Source organism: Phyllobates terribilis, unplaced genomic scaffold (assembly GCF_046119375.1).
Source record: "Phyllobates terribilis strain yellow unplaced genomic scaffold, ASM4611937v1 Scaffold_22__1_contigs__length_20350403, whole genome shotgun sequence".
Classification (NCBI taxonomy): Eukaryota; Metazoa; Chordata; class Amphibia; order Anura; family Dendrobatidae; genus Phyllobates; species Phyllobates terribilis.
Window position 1 is genome coordinate 12,076,897 of NW_027362782.1, and position 20,082 is coordinate 12,096,978.

The window sequence follows — 20,082 nt, forward strand, 5'->3', positions numbered from 1 at the left end:
CGGAACTCTTCCATTGTTCTCGTAATTCCGCTGACGCTTAAAAATGCTTCAGAACTCTTCCATTGTTCTCGGAATTCCGCTGACGTTTAATAATGCTTCGCAACTCTTCTATTGTTCTCGGAATTCCGCTGAAATTTAAAAATGCTTAAAATCTCTTACATTGTTCTCGGAATTCCGCTGAAGTTTAAAAATGCTTTGGAACTCTTCCATTGTTCTCGGAATTCTGCTGAAGTTTAAAAATGCTTCAGAACTCTTCCATTGTTCTCAGAATTCCGCTGACGTTTAAAAATGCTTCGGAAATCTTCCATTGTTTTCAAAATTCCGCTGACGTTTAAAAATGCTTCAGAACTTTTCCATTGTTCTCCGAATTCTGCTGACGTTTAAAAATGCTTCGGAACTCTTCCATTGTTCTCGGAATTCCGCTGACATTTAAAAATGCTTCACAACTCTTCCATTGTTCTCGGAATTCCTCTGACTTTTAAAAATGCTTCGGAACTCTTCCATTGTTTTCAAAATTCCGCTGACGTTTAAAAATGCTTCGGAAATCTTCCATTGTTTTCAAAATTCCGCTGACGTTTAAAAATGCTTCAGAACTTTTCCATTGTTCTCCGAATTCTGCTGACGTTTAAAAATGCTTCGGAACTCTTCCATTGTTCTCCAAATTCCGCTGAAGTTTAAAAATGCTTCGGAACTCTTCCATTGTTCTCGGAATTCTGCTGACGTTTAAAAATGCTTCGGAACTCTTCCATTGTTCTCGGAATTCTGTTGAAGTTTAAAAATGCTTCGAAACTCTTCCATTGTTCTCGGAATTCTGCTGAAGTTTAAAAATGCTTCAGAACTCTTCCATTGTTCTCGGAATTCCGCTGACGTTTAATAATGCTTCGCAACTCTTTCATTGTTCTCGGAATTCTGCTGACGTTTAAAAATGCTTCGGAACTCTTCCATTGTTCTCGGAATTCCGTTGAAGTTTAAAAATGCTTCGAAACTCTTCCATTGTTCTCGGAATTCTGCTGAAGTTTAAAAATGCTTCGGAACTCTTCCATTGTTCTCGGAATTCCGCTGACATATAAAAATGCTTCGGAAATCTTGCATTGTTCTCGACATTTCGCTGACGTTTAAAATTGCTTCGGAACTCTTCAATTGTTCTCGGAATTCTGCTGAACTTTTAAAATGCTTCGGAACTCTTCCATTGTTCTCGGAATTCCGTTGAAGTTTAAAAATGCTTCGAAACTCTTCCATTGTTCTCGGAATTCTGCTGAAGTTTAAAAATGCTTCGTAACTCTTCCATTGTTCTCAGAATTCCGCTGACGTTTAAAAATGCTTCGGTACTCTTCCATTGTTCTCTTAATTCCGCTGACATATAAAAATGCTTCGGAAATCTTGCATTGTTCTCGGCATTCTACTGACATTTAAAAATGCTTCGTAACTCTTCAATTGTTCTTTGAATTCTGCTAAACTTTTAAAATGCTTCGGAACTCTTCCATTGCTCTCGGAATTCTGCTGAAGTTTAAAAATGCTTCAGAACTCTTACATTGTTCTCGGAATTCTGCTGACGTTTAAAAATGCTTCGGAACTCTTCCATTGTTCTTGGAATTCCGCTGAAGTTTAAAAATGCTTCGGAACTCTTCCATTGTTCTCGGAATTCTGCTGAAGTTTAAAAATGCTTCAGAACTCTTTCATTGTTCTCAGAATTCCGCTGAAGTTTAAAAATGCTTCGGAACTCTTCCATTGTTCTCGGAATTCCGCTGACATTTAAAAATGCTTCACAACTCTTCCATTGTTCTCGGAATTCCTCTGACTTTTAAAAATGCTTCGGAACTCTTCCATTGTTTTCAAAATTCCGCTGACGTTTAAAAATGCTTCGGAAATCTTCCATTGTTTTCAAAATTCCGCTGACGTTTAAAAATGCCTCAGAACTTTTCCATTGTTCTCCGAATTCTGCAGACGTTTAAAAATGCTTCGGAACTCTTCCATTGTTCTCCAAATTCCGCTGAAGTTTAAAAATGCTTCGGAACCCTTCCATTGTTCTCGGAATTCTGCTGAAGTTTAAAAATGCTTCGGAACTCTTCCATTGTTCTCAGAATTCCGCTGACGTTTAAAAATGCTTCGGAAATCTTCCATTGTTTTCAAAATTCCGCTGACGCTTAAAAATGCTTCAGAACTCTTCCATTGTTCTCGGAATTCCGCTGGCGTTTAATAATGCTTCGCAACTCTTTCATTGTTCTCGGAATTCCGCTGAAGTTTAAAAATGCTTCGGAACTCTTCCATTGTTCTCGGAATTCTGCTGACGTTTAAAAATGCTTCGGAACTCTTCCATTGTTCTCGGAATTCCGTTGAAGTTTAAAAATGCTTCGAAACTCTTCCATTGTTCTCGGAATTCCGCTGTCATATAAAAATGCTTCGGAAATCTTGCATTGTTCTCGACATTTCGCTGACGTTTAAAAATGCTTCGTAACTCTTCCATTGTTCTCAGAATTCCGATGACGTTTAAAAATGCTTCGGTACTCTTCCATTGTTCTCGGAATTCCACTGACATATAAAAATGCTTCGGAAATCTTGCATTGTTCTCGGCATTCCGCTGACGTTTAAAAATGCTTCGGAACTCTTCAATTGTTCTCGGAATTCTGCTGAACTTTTAAAATGCTTTGGAACTCTTCCATTGCTCTCGGAATTCTGCTGTAGTTTAAAAATGCTTCAGAACTCTTACATTGTTCTCGGATTTCTGCTGACGTTTAAAAATGCTTCGGAACTCTTCCATTGTTCTCAGAATTCCGCTGAAGTTTAAAAATGCTTCGGAACTCTTCCATTGTTCTCGGAATTCTGCTGAAGTTTAAAAATGCTTCGGAACTCTTCCATTGTTCTCAGAATTCTGCTGACGTTTAAAAATGCTTCAGAAATCTTCCATTGTTTTCAAAATTCCGCTGCCGTTTAAAAATGCTTCAGAACTCTTCCATTGTTCTCAGAATTCCGCTGACGTTTAAAAATGCTTTGGAACTCTTCCATTGTTCTCGGAATTCCGCTGAAGTTTAAAAATGCTTCGGAACTCTTCCATTGTTCTCGGAATTCCGCTGACATATAAAAATGCTTCGGAAATCTTGCATTGTTCTCGGCATTCCGCTGACGTTTAAAAATGCTTTGGAACTCTTCAATTGTTCTCGGAATTCTGCTGAACTTTTAAAATGCTTTGGAACTCTTCCATTGCTCTCGGAATTCTGCTGAAGTTTAAAAATGCTTCAGAACTCTTACATTGTTCTCGGAATTCTGCTGACGTTTAAAAATGCTTCGGAACTCTTCCACTGTTCTCGGAATTCCGTTGAAGTTTAAAAATGCTTCGAAACTCTTCCATTGTTCTCGAAATTCTGCTGAACTTTTAAAATGCTTTGGAACTCTTCCATTGCTCTCGGAATTCTGCTGAAGTTTAAAAATGCTTCAGAACTCTTACATTGTTCTCGGAATTCTGCTGACGTTTAAAAATGCTTCGGAACTCTTCCATTGTTCTCGGAATTCTATTGAAGTTTAAAAATGCTTCGAAACTCTTCCATTGTTCTCGGAATTCTGCTGAAGTTTAAAAATGCTTCAGAACTCTTCCATTGTTCTCGGAATTCCGCTGACGTTTAATAATGCTTCGCAACTCTTTCATTGTTCTCGGAATTCCGCTGACGTTTAAAAATGCTTCGGAACTCTTCCATTGTTCTCGGTATTCCGTTGAAGTTTAAAAATGCTTCGAAACTCTTCCATTGTTCTCGGAATTCTGCTGAAGTTTAAAAATGCTTCGGAACTCTTCCATTGTTCTCGGAATTCCGCTGACATATAAAAATGCTTCGGAAATCTTGCATTGTTCTCGACATTTCGCTGACGTTTAAAATTGCTTCGGAACTCTTCAATTGTTCTCGGAATTCTGCAGAACTTTTAAAATGCTTCGGAACTCTTCAATTGTTCTTTGAATTCTGCTAAACTTTTAAAATGCTTCGGAACTCTTCCATTGCTCTCGGAATTCTGCTGAAGTTTCAAAATGCTTCAGAACTCTTACATTGTTCTCGGAATTCTGCTGACGTTTAAAAATGCTTCGGAACTCTTCCATTGTTCTCGGAATTCCGCTGAAGTTTAAAAATGCTACGGAACTCTTCCATTGTTCTCGGAATTCTGCTGAAGTTTAAAAATGCTTCAGAACTCTTCCATTGTTCTCAGAATTCCGCTGAAGTTTAAAAATGCTTCGGAACTCTTCCATTGTTCTCGGAATTCTGCTGAAGTTTAAAAATGCTTCACAACTCTTCCATTGTTCTCGGAATTCCTATGACTTTTAAAAATGCTTCGGAACTCTTCCATTGTTCTCGGAATTCTGCTGAAGTTTAAAAATGATTCGGAACTCTTCCATTGTTCTCAGAATTCCGCTGACGTTTAAAAATGCTTCGGAAATCTTCCATTGTTTTCAAAATTCCGCTGACGCTTAAAAATGCTTCAGAACTCTTCCATTGTTCTCGGAATTCCGCTGACGTTTAATAATGCTTCGCAACTCTTTCATTGTTCTCGGAATTCCGCTGACGTTTAAAAATGCTTCGGAACTCTTCCATTGTTCTCGGAATTCCGTTGAAGTTTAAAAATGCTTCGAAACTCTTCCATTGTTCTCGGAATTCTGCTGAAGTTTAAAAATGCTTCGAAACTCTTTCATTGTTCTCGGAATTCTGCTGAAGTTTAAAAATGCTTCAGAACTCTTCCATTGCTCTCGGAATTCCGCTGACGTTTAATAATGCTTCGCAACTCTTCCATTGTTCTCGGAATTCCGTTGAAGTTTAAAAATGCTTCGAAACTCTTCCATTGTTCTCGGAATTCTGCTGAAGTTTAAAAATGCTTCGGTACTCTTCCATTGTTCTCGGAATTCCGCTGACATATAAAAATGCTTCGGAAATCTTGCATTGTTCTCGGCATTCCGCTGACATTTAAAAATGCTTCGGAACTCTTCAATTGTTCTCGGAATTCTGCTGAACTTTTAAAATGCTTTGGAACTCTTCCATTGCTCTCAGAATTCGGGTGAAGTTTAAAAATGCTTCGGAACTCTTCTATTGTTCTCGGAATTCCGCTGAAGTTTAAAAATGCTTAAAATCTCTTCCATTGTTCTCGTAATTCTGCTCATGTTTAAAAATGCTTCGGAACTCTTCCATTGTTCTCGTAATTCCGCTGAAGTTTAAAAATGGTTCAGAACTCTTCCATTGTTCTCGGAATTCCGATGACATTTTAAAATGCTTCGGTACTCTTCCATTGTTCTCGGAATTCCGCTGACGTTTAAAAATGCTTCGGAACTCTTCCATTGTTATCGGAATTCTGCTGAAGTTTAAAAATGCTTCGGAACTCTTCCATTGTTCTAGGAATTCTGCTGAAGTCTAAAAATTCATCTGAACTCTTCCATTATTCTCGGAATTCGTGTGAATTTTAAAAATGCTTCGGAACTCTTCTATTGTTCTCGGAATTCCGCTGAAATTTAAAAATGCTTAAAATCTCTTACATTGTTCTCGGAATTCCGCTGAAGTTTAAAAATGCTTCGGAACTCTTCCATTGTTCTCGGAATACTGCTGAAGTTTAAAAATGCTTCAGAACTCTTCCATTGTTCTCAGAATTCCGCTGACGTTTAAAAATGCTTCAGAACTCTTCCATTGTTCTCGGAATTCCGCTGGCGTTTAATAATGCTTCGCAACTCTTTCATTGTTCTCGGAATTCCGCTGAAGTTTAAAAATGCTTCGGAACTCTTCCATTGTTCTCGGAATTCTGCTGACGTTTAAAAATGCTTCGGAACTCTTCCATTGTTCTCGGAATTCCGTTGAAGTTTAAAAATGCTTCGAAACTCTTCCATTGTTCTCGGAATTCCGCTGTCATATAAAAATGCTTCGGAAATCTTGCATTGTTCTCGACATTTCGCTGACGTTTAAAAATGCTTCGTAACTCTTCCATTGTTCTCAGAATTCCGATGACGTTTAAAAATGCTTCGGTACTCTTCCATTGTTCTCGGAATTCCACTGACATATAAAAATGCTTCGGAAATCTTGCATTGTTCTTGGCATTCCGCTGACGTTTAAAAATGCTTCGGAACTCTTCAATTGTTCTCGGAATTCTGCTGAACTTTTAAAATGCTTTGGAACTCTTCCATTGCTCTCGGAATTCTGCTGTAGTTTAAAAATGCTTCAGAACTCTTACATTGTTCTCGGATTTCTGCTGACGTTTAAAAATGCTTCGGAACTCTTCCATTGTTCTCAGAATTCCGCTGAAGTTTAAAAATGCTTCGGAACTCTTCCATTGTTCTCGGAATTCTGCTGAAGTTTAAAAATGCTTCGGAACTCTTCCATTGTTCTCAGAATTCTGCTGACGTTTAAAAATGCTTCAGAAATCTTCCATTGTTTTCAAAATTCCGCTGCCGTTTAAAAATGCTTCAGAACTCTTCCATTGTTCTCAGAATTCCGCTGACGTTTAAAAATGCTTTGGAACTCTTCCATTGTTCTCGGAATTCCGCTGAAGTTTAAAAATGCTTCGGAACTCTTCCATTGTTCTCGGAATTCCGCTGACATATAAAAATGCTTCGGAAATCTTGCATTGTTCTCGGCATTCCGCTGACGTTTAAAAATGCTTTGGAACTCTTCAATTGTTCTCGGAATTCTGCTGAACTTTTAAAATGCTTTGGAACTCTTCCATTGCTCTCGGAATTCTGCTGAAGTTTAAAAATGCTTCAGAACTCTTACATTGTTCTCGGAATTCTGCTGACGTTTAAAAATGCTTCGGAACTCTTCCACTGTTCTCGGAATTCCGTTGAAGTTTAAAAATGCTTCGAAACTCTTCCATTGTTCTCGAAATTCTGCTGAACTTTTAAAATGCTTTGGAACTCTTCCATTGCTCTCGGAATTCTGCTGAAGTTTAAAAATGCTTCAGAACTCTTACATTGTTCTCGGAATTCTGCTGACGTTTAAAAATGCTTCGGAACTCTTCCATTGTTCTCGGAATTCTATTGAAGTTTAAAAATGCTTCGAAACTCTTCCATTGTTCTCGGAATTCTGCTGAAGTTTAAAAATGCTTCAGAACTCTTCCATTGTTCTCGGAATTCCGCTGACGTTTAATAATGCTTCGCAACTCTTTCATTGTTCTCGGAATTCCGCTGACGTTTAAAAATGCTTCGGAACTCTTCCATTGTTCTCGGAATTCCGTTGAAGTTTAAAAATGCTTCGAAACTCTTCCATTGTTCTCGGAATTCTGCTGAAGTTTAAAAATGCTTCGGAACTCTTCCATTGTTCTCGGAATTCCGCTGACATATAAAAATGCTTCGGAAATCTTGCATTGTTCTCGACATTTCGCTGACGTTTAAAATTGCTTCGGAACTCTTCAATTGTTCTCGGAATTCTGCAGAACTTTTAAAATGCTTCGGAACTCTTCCATTGTTCTCGGAATTCCGTTGAAGTTTAAAAATGCTTCGAAACTCTTCCATTGTTCTCGTAATTCTGCTGAAGTTTAAAAATGCTTCGTAACTCTTCCATTGTTCTCTTAATTCCACTGACATATAAAAATGCTTCGGAAATCTTGCATTGTTCTCGGCATTCCACTGACATTTAAAAATGCTTCGTAACTCTTCAATTGTTCTTTGAATTCTGCTAAACTTTTAAAATGCTTCGGAACTCTTCCATTGCTCTCGGAATTCTGCTGAAGTTTCAAAATGCTTCAGAACTCTTACATTGTTCTCGGAATTCTGCTGACGTTTAAAAATGCTTCGGAACTCTTCCATTGTTCTCGGAATTCCGCTGAAGTTTAAAAATGCTACGGAACTCTTCCATTGTTCTCGGAATTCTGCTGAAGTTTAAAAATGCTTCAGAACTCTTCCATTGTTCTCAGAATTCCGCTGAAGTTTAAAAATGCTTCGGAACTCTTCCATTGTTCTCGGAATTCCGCTGACATTTAAAAATGCTTCACAACTCTTCCATTGTTCTCGGAATTCCTATGACTTTTAAAAATGCTTCGGAACTCTTCCATTGTTCTCGGAATTCTGCTGAAGTTTAAAAATGATTCGGAACTCTTCCATTGTTCTCAGAATTCCGCTGACGTTTAAAAATGCTTCGGAAATCTTCCATTGTTTTCAAAATTCCGCTGACGCTTAAAAATGCTTCAGAACTCTTCCATTGTTCTCGGAATTCCGCTGACGTTTAATAATGCTTCGCAACTCTTTCATTGTTCTCGGAATTCCGCTGACGTTTAAAAATGCTTCGGAACTCTTCCATTGTTCTCGGAATTCCGTTGAAGTTTAAAAATGCTTCGAAACTCTTCCATTGTTCTCGGAATTCTGCTGAAGTTTAAAAATGCTTCGAAACTCTTTCATTGTTCTCGGAATTCTGCTGAAGTTTAAAAATGCTTCAGAACTCTTCCATTGCTCTCGGAATTCCGCTGACGTTTAATAATGCTTCGCAACTCTTCCATTGTTCTCGGAATTCCGTTGAAGTTTAAAAATGCTTCGAAACTCTTCCATTGTTCTCGGAATTCTGCTGAAGTTTAAAAATGCTTCGGTACTCTTCCATTGTTCTCGGAATTCCGCTGACATATAAAAATGCTTCGGAAATCTTGCATTGTTCTCGGCATTCCGCTGACATTTAAAAATGCTTCGGAACTCTTCAATTGTTCTCGGAATTCTGCTGAACTTTTAAAATGCTTTGGAACTCTTCCATTGCTCTCAGAATTCGGGTGAAGTTTAAAAATGCTTCGGAACTCTTCTATTGTTCTCGGAATTCCGCTGAAGTTTAAAAATGCTTAAAATCTCTTCCATTGTTCTCGTAATTCTGCTCATGTTTAAAAATGCTTCGGAACTCTTCCATTGTTCTCGTAATTCCGCTGAAGTTTAAAAATGGTTCAGAACTCTTCCATTGTTCTCGGAATTCCGATGACATTTTAAAATGCTTCGGTACTCTTCCATTGTTCTCGGAATTCCGCTGACGTTTAAAAATGCTTCGGAACTCTTCCATTGTTATCGGAATTCTGCTGAAGTTTAAAAATGCTTCGGAACTCTTCCATTGTTCTAGGAATTCTGCTGAAGTCTAAAAATTCATCTGAACTCTTCCATTATTCTCGGAATTCGTGTGAATTTTAAAAATGCTTCGGAACTCTTCTATTGTTCTCGGAATTCCGCTGAAATTTAAAAATGCTTAAAATCTCTTACATTGTTCTCGGAATTCCGCTGAAGTTTAAAAATGCTTCGGAACTCTTCCATTGTTCTTGGAATACTGCTGAAGTTTAAAAATGCTTCAGAACTCTTCCATTGTTCTCAGAATTCCGCTGACGTTTAAAAATGCTTCGGAAATCTTCCATTGTTTTCAAAATTCCGCTGACGTTTAAAAATGCTTCAGAACTTTTCCATTGTTCTCCGAATTCTGCTGACGTTTAAAAATGCTTCGGAACTCTTCCATTGTTCTCCAAATTCCGCTGAAGTTTAAAAATGCTTCGGAACCCTTCCATTGTTCTCGGAATTCTGCTGAAGTTTAAAAATGCTTCGGAACTCTTCCATTGTTTTCAAAATTCCGCTGACGCTTAAAAATGCTTCGGAACCCTTCCATTGTTCTCGGAATTCTGCTGAAGTTTAAAAATGCTTCGGAACTCTTCCATTGTTTTCAAAATTCCGCTGAAGTTTAAAAATGCTTCGGAACCCTTCCATTGTTCTCGGAATTCTGCTGAAGTTTAAAAATGCTTCGGAAATCTTCCATTGTTTTCAAAATTCCGCTGACGCTTAAAAATGCTTCAGAACTCTTCCATTGTTCTCGGAATTCCGCTGACGTTTAATAATGCTTCGCAACTCTTTCATTGTTCTCGGAATTCCGCTGACGTTTAAAAATGCTTCGGAACTCTTCCATTGTTCTCGGAATTCTGTTGAAGTTTAAAAATGCTTCGAAACTCTTCCATTGTTCTCGGAATTCTGCTGAAGTTTAAAAATGCTTCGGAACTCTTCCATTGTTCTCGGAATTCCGCTGACATATAAAAATGCTTCGGAACTCTTCCATTGTTCTCGGAATTCCGTTGAAGTTTAAAAATGATTCGAAACTCTTCCATTGTTCTCGGAATTCTGCTGAAGTTTAAAAATGCTTCAGAACTCTTCCATTGTTCTCGGAATTCCGCTGACATTTAATAATGCTTCGCAACTCTTTCATTGTTCTCGAAATTCCGCTGACGTTTAAAAATGCTTCGGAACTCTTCCATTGTTCTCGGAATTCCGTTGAAGTTTAAAAATGCTTCGAAACTCTTCCATTGTTCTCGGAATTCCGCTGAAATTTAAAAATGCTTCGGAAATCTTCCATTGTTTTCAAAATTCCGCTGACATTTAAAAATGCTTCAGAACTCTTCCATTGTTCTCGGAATTCTGCTGACATTTAAAAATGCTTCGGAACTCTTCCATTGTTCTCGGAATTCCGCTGACGTTTAAAAATTGTTCGGTACTCTTCCATTGTTCTCGGAATTCCGCTGACATATAAAAATGCTTCGGAAATCTTGCATTGTTCTCGGCATTCCGCTGACGTTTAAAAATGCTTCGGAAATCTTCCATTGTTTTCAAAATTCCGCTGACGTTTAAAAATGCTTCAGAACTCTTCCATTGTTCTTGGAATTCCGCTGACGTTTAAAAATGCTTCGGAACTCTTCCATTGTTCTCGGAATTCTGCTGAAGTTTAAAAATGCTTCAGAACTCTTCTATTGTTCTCGGAATTCCGCAGACGTTTAAAAATGCTTCGGAACTCTTCCATTGTTCTCCAAATTCCGTTGAAGTTTAAAAATGCTTCGAAACTCTTCCATTGTTCTCGGAATTCTGCTGAAGTTTAAAAATGCTTCGAAACTCTTTCATTGTTCTCGGAATTCTGCTGAAGTTTAAAAATGCTTCAGAACTCTTCCATTGCTCTCGGAATTCCGCTGACGTTTAATAATGCTTCGCAACTCTTCCATTGTTCTCGGAATTCCGTTGAAGTTTAAAAATGCTTCGAAACTCTTCCATTGTTCTCGGAATTCTGCTGAAGTTTAAAAATGCTTCGGTACTCTTCCATTGTTCTCGGAATTCCGCTGACATATAAAAATGCTTCGGAAATCTTGCATTGTTCTCGGCATTCCGCTGACATTTAAAAATGCTTCGGAAATCTTCAATTGTTCCCGGAATTCTGCTGAACTTTTAAAATGCTTTGGAACTCTTCCATTGCTCTCGGAATTCGGGTGAAGTTTAAAAATGCTTCGGAACACTTCTATTGTTCTCGGAATTCCGCTGAAGTTTAAAAATGCTTAAAATCTCTTCCATTGTTCTCGTAATTCTGCTCATGTTTAAAAATGCTTCGGAACTCTTCCATTGATCTAGGAATTCTGCTGAAGTCTAAAAATTCATCTGAACTCTTCCATTATTCTCGGAATTCGTGTGAATTTTAAAAATGCTTCGGAACTCTTCTATTGTTCTCGGAATTCCGCTGAAGTTTAAAAATGCTTAAAATCTCTTACATTGTTCTCGGAATTCCGCTGAAGTTTAAAAATGCTTCGGAACTCTTCCATTGTTCTCGGAATTCTGCTGAAGTTTAAAAATGCTTCAGAACTCTTCCATTGTTCTCAGAATTCCGCTGACGTTTAAAAATGCTTCGGAAATCTTCCATTGTTTTCAAAATTCCGCTGACGTTTAAAAATGCTTCAGAACTTTTCCATTGTTCTCCGAATTCTGCTGACGTTTAAAAATGCTTCGGAACTCTTCCATTGTTCTCCAAATTCCGCTGAAGTTTAAAAATGCTTCGGAACCCTTCCATTGTTCTCGGAATTCTGCTGAAGTTTAAAAATGCTTCGGAACTCTTCCATTGTTTTCAAAATTCCGCTGACGCTTAAAAATGCTTCGGAACCCTTCCATTGTTCTCGGAATTCTGCTGAAGTTTAAAAATGCTTCGGAACTCTTCCATTGTTTTCAAAATTCCGCTGAAGTTTAAAAATGCTTCGGAACCCTTCCATTGTTCTCGGAATTCTGCTGAAGTTTAAAAATGCTTCGCAACTCTTTCATTGTTCTCGGAATTCCGCTGACGTTTAAAAATGCTTCGGAACTCTTCCATTGTTCTCGGAATTCTGTTGAAGTTTAAAAATGCTTCGAAACTCTTCCATTGTTCTCGGAATTCTGCTGAACTTTTAAAATGCTTTGGAACTCTTCCATTGCTCTCAGAATTCGGGTGAAGTTTAAAAATGCTTCGGAACTCTTCTATTGTTCTCGGAATTCCGCTGAAGTTTAAAAATGCTTAAAATCTCTTCCATTGTTCTCGTAATTCTGCTCATGTTTAAAAATGCTTCGGAACTCTTCCATTGTTCTCGTAATTCCGCTGAAGTTTAAAAATGGTTCAGAACTCTTCCATTGTTCTCGGAATTCCGATGACGTTTTAAAATGCTTCGGTACTCTTCCATTGTTCTCGGAATTCCGCTGACGTTTAAAAATGCTTCGGAACTCTTCCATTGTTATCGGAATTCTGCTGAAGTTTAAAAATGCTTCGGAACTCTTCCATTGTTCTAGGAATTCTGCTGAAGTCTAAAAATTCATCTGAACTCTTCCATTATTCTCGGAATTCGTGTGAATTTTAAAAATGCTTCGGAACTCTTCTATTGTTCTCGGAATTCCGCTGAAATTTACAAATGCTTAAAATCTCTTACATTGTTCTCGGAATTCCGCTGAAGTTTAAAAATGCTTCGGAACTCTTCCATTGTTCTCGGAATTCTGCTGAAGTTTAAAAATGCTTCAGAACTCTTCCATTGTTCTCAGAATTCCGCTGACGTTTAAAAATGCTTCGGAAATCTTCCATTGTTTTCAAAATTCCGCTGACGTTTAAAAATGCTTCAGAACTTTTCCATTGTTCTCCGAATTCTGCTGACGTTTAAAAATGCTTCGGAACTCTTCCATTGTTCTCGGAATTCCGCTGACATTTAAAAATGTTTTACAACTCTTCCATTGCTCTCGGAATTCCTCTGACTTTTAAAAATGCTTCGGAACTCTTCCATTGTTTTCAAAATTCCGCTGACATTTAAAAATGCTTCGGAAATCTTCCATTGTTTTCAAAATTCCGCTGACGTTTAAAAATGCTTCAGAACTTTTCCATTGTTCTCCGAATTCTGCTGACGTTTAAAAATGCTTCGGAACTCTTCCATTGTTCTCCAAATTCCGCTGAAGTTTTAAAATGCTTCGGAACCCTTCCATTGTTCTCGGAATTCTGCTGAAGTTTAAAAATGCTTCGGAACTCTTCCATTGTTCTCAGAATTCCGCTTACGTTTAAAAATGCTTCGGAAATCTTCCATTGTTTTCAAAATTCCGCTGACGCTTAAAAATGCTTCAGAACTCTTCCATTGTTCTCGGAATACCGCTGGCGTTTAATAATGCTTTGCAACTCTTCAATTGTTCTCGGAATTCTGCTAAACTTTTAAAATGCTTCGGAACTCTTCCATTGCTCTCGGAATTCTGCTGAAGTTTAAAAATGCTTCAGAACTCTTCCATTGTTCTCGGAATTCTGCTGACGTTTAAAAATGCTTCGGAACTCTTCCATTGTTCTCAGAATTCCGCTGAAGTTTAAAAATGCTTCGGAACTCTTCCATTGTTCTCGGAATTCTGCTGAAGTTTAAAAATGCTTCAGAACTCTTCTATTGTTCTCGGAATTCCGCTGACGTTTAAAAATGCTTCGGAACTCTTCCATTGTTCTCCAAATTCCGTTGAAGTTTAAAAATGCTTCGAAACTCTTCCATTGTTCTCGGAATTCTGCTGAAGTTTAAAAATGCTTCGAAACTCTTTCATTGTTCTCGGAATTCTGCTGAAGTTTAAAAATGCTTCAGAACTCTTCCATTGCTCTCGGAATTCCGCTGACGTTTAATAATGCTTCGCAACTCTTCCATTGTTCTCGGAATTCCGTTGAAGTTTAAAAATGCTTCGAAACTCTTCCATTGTTCTCGGAATTCTGCTGAAGTTTAAAAATGCTTCGGTACTCTTCCATTGTTCTCGGAATTCCGCTGACATATAAAAATGCTTCGGAAATCTTGCATTGTTCTCGGCATTCCGCTGACATTTAAAAATGCTTCGGAACTCTTCAATTGTTCTCGGAATTCTGCTGAACTTTTAAAATGCTTTGGAACTCTTCCATTGCTCTCGGAATTCGGGTGAAGTTTAAAAATGCTTCGGAACTCTTCTATTGTTCTCGGAATTCCGCTGAAGTTTAAAAATGCTTAAAATCTCTTCCATTGTTCTCGTAATTCTGCTCATGTTTAAAAATGCTTCGGAACTCTTCCATTGTTCTAGGAATTCTGCTGAAGTCTAAAAATTCATCTGAACTCTTCCATTATTCTCGGAATTCGTGTGAATTTTAAAAATGCTTCGGAAATCTTCTATTGTTCTCGGAATTCCGCTGAAGTTTAAAAATGCTTAAAATCTCTTACATTGTTCTCGGAATTCCGCTGAAGTTTAAAAATGCTTCGGAACTCTTCCATTGTTCTCGGAATTCTGCTGAAGTTTAAAAATGCTTCAGAACTCTTCCATTGTTCTCAGAATTCCGCTGACGTTTAAAAATGCTTCGGAAATCTTCCATTGTTTTCAAAATTCCGCTGACGTTTAAAAATGCTTCAGAACTTTTCCATTGTTCTCCGAATTCTGCTGATGTTTAAAAATGCTTCGCAACTCTTCCATTGTTCTCCAAATTCCGCTGAAGTTTAAAAATGCTTCGGAACCCTTCCATTGTTCTCGGAATTCTGCTGAAGTTTAAAAATGCTTCGGAACTCTTCCATTGTTTTCAAAATTCCGCTGACGCTTAAAAATGCTTCGGAACCCTTCCATTGTTCTCGGAATTCTGCTGAAGTTTAAAAATGCTTCGGAACTCTTCCATTGTTTTCAAAATTCCGCTGAAGTTTAAAAATGCTTCGGAACCCTTCCATTGTTCTCGGAATTCTGCTGAAGTTTAAAAATGCTTCGGAAATCTTCCATTGTTTTCAAAATTCCGCTGACGCTTAAAAATGCTTCAGAACTCTTCCATTGTTCTCGGAATTCCGCTGACGTTTAATAATGCTTCGCAACTCTTTCATTGTTCTCGGAATTCCGCTGACGTTTAAAAATGCTTCGGAACTCTTCCATTGTTCTCGGAATTCTGTTGAAGTTTAAAAATGCTTCGAAACTCTTCCATTGTTCTCGGAATTCTGCTGAAGTTTAAAAATGCTTCGGAACTCTTCCATTGTTCTCGGAATTCCGCTGACATATAAAAATGCTTCGGAACTCTACCATTGTTCTCGGAATTCCGTTGAAGTTTAAAAATGCTTCGAAACTCTTCCATTGTTCTCGGAATTCTGCTGAAGTTTAAAAATGCTTCAGAACTCTTCCATTGTTCTCGGAATTCCGCTGACATTTAATAATGCTTCGCAACTCTTTCATTGTTCTCGGAATTCCGCTGACGTTTAAAAATGCTTCGGAACTCGTCCATTGTTCTCGGAATTCCGTTGAAGTTTAAAAATGCTTCGAAACTCTTCCATTGTTCTCGGAATTCCGCTGACATTTAAAAATGCTTCGGAAATCTTCCATTGTTTTCAAAATTCCGCTGACGTTTAAAAATGCTTCAGAACTCTTCCATTGTTCTCGGAATTCTGCTGACATTTAAAAATGCTTCGGAACTCTTCCATTGTTCTCGGAATTCCGCTGACGTTTAAAAATTGTTCGGTACTCTTCCATTGTTCTCGGAATTCCGCTGACATATAAAAATGCTTCGGAAATCTTGCATTGTTCTCGGCATTCTGCTGACGTTTAAAAATGCTTCGGAAATCTTCCATTGTTTTCAAAATTCCGCTGACGTTTAAAAATGCTTCAGAACTCTTCCATTGTTCTTGGAATTCCGCTGACGTTTAAAAATGCTTTGGAACTCTTCCATTGTTCTCGGAATTCCGCTGACGTTTAAAAATGCTTCGGAACTCTTCCATTGTTCTCGGAATTCTGTTGAAGTTTAAAAATGCTTCGAAACTCTTCCATTGTTCTCGGAATTCTGCTGACGTTTAAAAATGCTTCGGAACTCTTCCACTGTTCTCGGAATTCTGTTGAAGTTTAAAAATGCTTCGAAACTCTTCCATTGTTCTCAGAATTCCGCTGAAGTTTAAAAATGCTTCGGAACTCTTCCATTGTTCTCGGAATTCTGCTGAAGTTTAAAAATGCTTCAGAACTCTTCTATTGTTCTCGGAATTCCGCTGACGTTTAAAAATGCTTCGGAACTCTTCCATTGTTCTCCAAATTCCGTTGAAGTTTAAAAATGCTTCGAAACTCCTCCATTGTTCTCGGAATTCTGCTGAAGTTTAAAAATGCTTCGAAACTCTTTCATTGTTCTCGGAATTCTGCTGAAGTTTAAAAATGCTTCAGAACTCTTCCATTGCTCTCGGAATTCCACTGACGTTTAATAATGCTTCGCAACTCTTCCATTGTTCTCGGAATTCCGTTGAAGTTTAAAAATGCTTCGAAACTCTTCCATTGTTCTCGGAATTCTGCTGAAGTTTAAAAATGCTTCGGTACTCTTCCATTGTTCTCGGAATTCCGCTGACATATAAAAATGCTTCGGAAATCTTGCATTGTTCTCGGCATTCCGCTGACATTTAAAAATGCTTCGGAACTCTTCAATTGTTCCCGGAATTCTGCTGAACTTTTAAAATGCTTTGGAACTCTTCCATTGCTCTCGGAATTCGGGTGAAGTTTAAAAATGCTTCGGAACACTTCTATTGTTCTCGGAATTCCGCTGAAGTTTAAAAATGCTTAAAATCTCTTCCATTGTTCTCGTAATTCTGCTCATGTTTAAAAATGCTTCGGAACTCTTCCATTGTTCTAGGAATTCTGCTGAAGTCTAAAAATTCATCTGAACTCTTCCATTATTCTCGGAATTCGTGTGAATTTTAAAAATGCTTCGGAACTCTTCTATTGTTCTCGGAATTCCGCTGAAGTTTAAAAATGCTTAAAATCTCTTACATTGTTCTCGGAATTCCGCTGAAGTTTAAAAATGCTTCGGAACTCTTCCATTGTTCTCGGAATTCTGCTGAAGTTTAAAAATGCTTCAGCACTCTTCCATTGTTCTCAGAATTCCGCTGACGTTTAAAAATGCTTCGGAAATCTTCCATTGTTTTCAAAATTCCGCTGACGTTTAAAAATGCTTCAGAACTTTTCCATTGTTCTCCGAATTCTGCTGACGTTTAAAAATGCTTCGGAACTCTTCCATTGTTCTCCAAATTCCGCTGAAGTTTAAAAATGCTTCGGAACCCTTCCATTGTTCTCGGAATTCTGCTGAAGTTTAAAAATGCTTCGGAACTCTTCCATTGTTTTCAAAATTCCGCTGACGCTTAAAAATGCTTCGGAACCCTTCCATTGTTCTCGGAATTCTGCTGAAGTTTAAAAATGCTTCGGAACTCTTCCATTGTTTTCAAAATTCCGCTGAAGTTTAAAAATGCTTCGGAACCCTTCCATTGTTCTCGGAATTCTGCTGAAGTTTAAAAATGCTTCGGAAATCTTCCATTGTTTTCAAAATTCCGCTGACGCTTAAAAATGCTTCAGAACTCTTCCATTGTTCTCGGAATTCCGCTGACATTTAATAATGCTTCGCAACTCTTTCATTGTTCTCGGAATTCCGCTGACGTTTAAAAATGCTTCGGAACTCTTCCATTGTTCTCGAAATTCTGTTGAAGTTTAAAAATGCTTCGAAACTCTTCCATTGTTCTCGGAATTCTGCTGAAGTTTAAAAATGCTTCGGAACTCTTCCATTGTCTCGGAATTCCGCTGACATATAAAAATGCTTCGGAACTCTTCCATTGTTCTCGGAATTACGTTGAAGTTTAAAAAATGCTTCGAAACTCTTCCATTGTTCTCGGAATTCTGCTGAAGTTTAAAAATGCTTCAGAACTCTTCCATTGTTCTCGGAATTCCGCTGACATTTAATAATGCTTCGCAACTCTTTCATTGTTCTCGGAATTCCGCTGACGTTTAAAAATGCTTCGGAACTCTTCCATTGTTCTCGGAATTCCGTTGAAGTTTAAAAATGCTTCGAAACTCTTCCATTGTTCTCGGAATTCCGCTGACATTTAAAAATGCTTCGGAAATCTTCCATTGTTTTCAAAATTCCGCTGACGTTTAAAAATGCTTCAGAACTCTTCCATTGTTCTCGGAATTCCGCTGACATTTAAAAATGCTTCGGAACTCTTCCATTGTTCTCGGAATTCCGCTGACGTTTAAAAATTGTTCGGTACTCTTCCATTGTTCTCGGAATTCCGCTGACATATAAAAATGCTTCGTAAATCTTGCATTGTTCTCGGCATTCCGCTGACGTTTAAAAATGCTTCGGAAATCTTCCATTGTTTTCAAAATTCCGCTGACGTTTAAAAATGCTTCAGAACTCTTCCATTGTTCTTGGAATTCCGCTGACGTTTAAAAATGCTTTGGAACTCTTCCATTGTTCTCGGAATTCCGCTGACGTTTAAAAATGCTTCGGAAATCTTGCATTGTTCTCGACATTTCGCTGACGTTTAAAAATGCTTCGGAACTCTTCAATTGTTCTCGGAATTCTGCTGAACTTTTAAAATGCTTCGGAACTCTTCCATTGTTCTCGGAATTCCGTTGAAGTTTAAAAATGCTTCGAAATTCTTCCATTGTTCTCGGAATTCTGCTGAAGTTTAAAAATGCTTCGTAACTCTTCCATTGTTCTCAGAATTCCGCTGACGTTTAAAAATGCTTCGGTACTCTTCCATTGTTCTCTTAATTCCGCTGACATATAAAAATGCTTCGGAAATCTTGCATTGTTCTCGGCATTCCACTGACATTTAAAAATGCTTCGTAACTCTTCAATTGTTCTTTGAATTCTGCTAAACTTTTAAAATGCTTCGGAACTCTTCCATTGCTCTCGGAATTCTGCTGAAGTTTAAAAATGCTTCAGAACTCTTCCATTGTTCTCGGAATTCTGCTGACGTTTAAAAATGCTTGGGAACTCTTCCATTGTTCTCGGAATTCCGCTGAAGTTTAAAAATGCTTCGGAACTCTTCCATTGTTCTCGGAATTCTGCTGAAGTTTAAAAATGCTTCAGAACTCTTCCATTGTTCTCAGAATTCCGCTGAAGTTTAAAAATGCTTCGGAACTCTTCCATTGTTCTCGGAATTCCGCTGACATTTAAAAATGCTTCACAACTCTTCCATTGTTCTCGGAATTCCTCTGACTTTTAAAAATGCTTCGGAACTCTTCCATTGTTTTCAAAATTCCGCTGACGTTTAAAAATGCTTCGTAAATCTTCCATTGTTTTCAAAATTCCGCTGACGTTTAAAAATGCTTCAGAACTTTTCCATTGTTCTCCGAATTCTGCAGACGTTTAAAAATGCTTCGGAACTCTTCCATTGTTCTCCAAATTCCGCTGAAGTTTAAAAATGCTTCGGAACCCTTCCATTGTTCTCGGAATTCTGCTGAAGTTTAAAAATGCTTCGGAACTCTTCCATTGTTCTCAGAATTCCGCTGACGTTTAAAAATGCTTCGGAAATCTTCCATTGTTTTCAAAATTCCGCTGACGCTTAAAAATGCTTCAGAACTCTTCCATTGTTCTCGGAATTCCGCTGGCGTTTAATAATGCTTCGCAACTCTTTCATTGTTCTCGGAATTCCGCTGAAGTTTAAAAATGCTTCGGAACTCTTCCATTGTTCTCGGAATTCTGCTGACGTTTAAAAATGCTTCGGAACTCTTCCATTGTTCTCGGAATTCCGTTGAAGTTTAAAAATGCTTCGAAACTCTTCCATTGTTCTCGGAATTCCGCTGTCATATAAAAATGCTTCGGAAATCTTGCATTGTTCTCGACATTTCGCTGACGTTTAAAAATGCTTCGTAACTCTTCCATTGTTCTCAGAATTCCGATGACGTTTAAAAATACTTCGGTACTCTTCCATTGTTCTCGGAATTCCACTGACATATAAAAATGCTTCGGAAATCTTGCATTGTTCTCGGAATTCTGCTGACGTTTAAAAATGCTTCGGAACTCTTCCATTGTTCTCAGAATTCCGCTGAAGTTTAAAAATGCTTCGGAACTCTTCCATTGTTCTCGGAATTCTGCTGAAGTTTAA